At 39.8% G+C, this 1,963-nt stretch overlaps 1 protein-coding gene across 1 annotated transcript in view; it reads left to right on the top strand.

The window, feature by feature from the left end:
* The window catches only part of LOC118326997 (voltage-dependent T-type calcium channel subunit alpha-1I-like), a 156,525-nt gene that overhangs the window by 142,938 nt on the left and 11,624 nt on the right, over positions 1 to 1,963 (top strand). The window lies entirely within an intron of this gene.

The raw sequence follows: 1,963 nt of genomic DNA, 5'->3' as shown, positions 1-1,963 counted from the left end.
ATCTAAAGTATACAGTACAGAATACACTATACAAACATGAATCAGTGTGAAAGTATACAATATGTGTCCAACTTCAAATTAATTTCAAGATTTGAATGCAAGAAAAGTTCAGTCCCCAACTTAATAGCCGAAAAGGATAATTCTGGTTTATTAATAATTTTGGCTTTTGATGCTATAATATTGTACTAATCAAGTTTATTGCTCAGATCTTGAATGGAAGAAAAGTCCCTGAAAAGAACTCAGGCAAAGAAACTTCAGACTATACATCAGACAATCAGATCGGTATTGAAAAAACTTTCATCCAAACTTATTCAAAAGAGAAAAACAAAGTGCCTTTACACTGGCTGGATTTTTAAAATAGATTTAAGTAGATTTTCATGTGATTTTTTATTTATTTATCTGCTGTAAATAATGTTGCGCACGTACTGTTTGCCTTGTTACCCATAACTGCTTACATAGTCAAAGTCAGAGTCGTGTTGTCTTTGTAGACAGATGTGGTCTATCCAACCATCCAAACAAATCTGAACAGTCAAGTCAAGTCAAGTCAGTTTTATTTATATAGTTCAGTATGACAAATCACAAATTAAAAAAAAACTCCCTGAAAAAAAAAACCTTTAACAGGGGAAGAAATCTGAGAAACCTAAGGAGGGATCCCTCTTTCTGGACAGACAAAGGGAGAAGTGCTGAGCGACTTTAGGTGTTGCCAGAGCGACTTGACAGACCTGAGCCTTGACAGACCTGAGCCACACAACCTCTTCTCTACTATGGAGACTTGGAAGAGGACACAACTACACAAACACACCGCTTGAGGAGAAAGGAAACAAACACACAGAGGGAGAGTGAGACGAGGACAACGTGTACAAAAGGGAGAAGGGAAAACAAGAGGAGAGGCTGAAGCTCCTGGAGGATGAAGATCCAGAGCTAAAGCATCTGGAGTGAGGCACCAACAGCCAGGGGAGAGGAAGAGAGGTCCCAGGATGGGAGGGCCAATGGTTCATAACAGAGAAGTGAGAAAACAAGAAAGAGAAACTAGAGAGAGAGAGGCTTAAGAAAAAGAGAGAGCGACAGGCACACAGCTCGGATGCTTATGTCCCCATGGAACAACAAGCAAGCAACCTTTCCCTCATTTGATTTTTCAAAATTCCTCAATGCATCTTGCTTACTCTGTATCTTTACACAGGAATCTACCAATTACTCAGTGGGAACTTGGTGCCATCGACATCTCACCTAAAGTAGACCAGTGCAGTTTTTTTGAAGCAATTAATCTTACAACATTGACATTCATCTGCCCCTCTGGCTAGGCTTAAAGCAGGCAAGTCATCAATACCTGTCTTTCACCTGCCAGAAACAGCTGAAAGTAACACCGTCTCCAACAGATTGTGGTTAATTAACAACACGCAGTTTAGTCTGTATTACAGATGTTGTACAAAGGACATGGGGAAGAAAGAGTTAAGATGAAGGAAGAGGAAAGGGGGGGTGTAGCAGATGAGAAAAGTGGACAGTGAAAGTGTTTATCATAGTTTGCATACTTTGTTGTGGCAGGGTCGTTTGTATAACTTTCCATATAGAGTGGAATTTTAAAGCAGTAGTTTGGCATTTTGGGAAATATTCGTAGGCTCAATTGCTTTCTTGCTGAGAGTTGGATGAGAAGATGGACACCACTCTCTCGCTGTATCATAAATATGAAGCTAAAGCTAGCAGCTGGTACGTTTAGCTTAGCAATTCACTAGTAGACTAAGAACAGGGGCAATATTATTATACCACATTTGTTTAGTCTGTACGGAGAAAAAGTGCAAAAATGACAGTTCACCATCTTACAGGAGGTCACATGATGGACTATTTCAAACCGGTAACTTCTCCACACTGGTTGCCAAGAAGAACATAACTCACTCGTAAAACTCCGAACCGAGTGGATGCTGTTGGTATAAATGCACACATTTGAGTAAGATAAGAAGATCCATAC

Source organism: Morone saxatilis, unplaced genomic scaffold, assembly GCF_004916995.1.
Source record: "Morone saxatilis isolate NCDOM2014 unplaced genomic scaffold, NCSU_SB_2.0 Contig17, whole genome shotgun sequence".
Classification (NCBI taxonomy): Eukaryota; Metazoa; Chordata; class Actinopteri; family Moronidae; genus Morone; species Morone saxatilis.
This window is presented reverse-complemented; position numbering and strand designations above follow the sequence as displayed.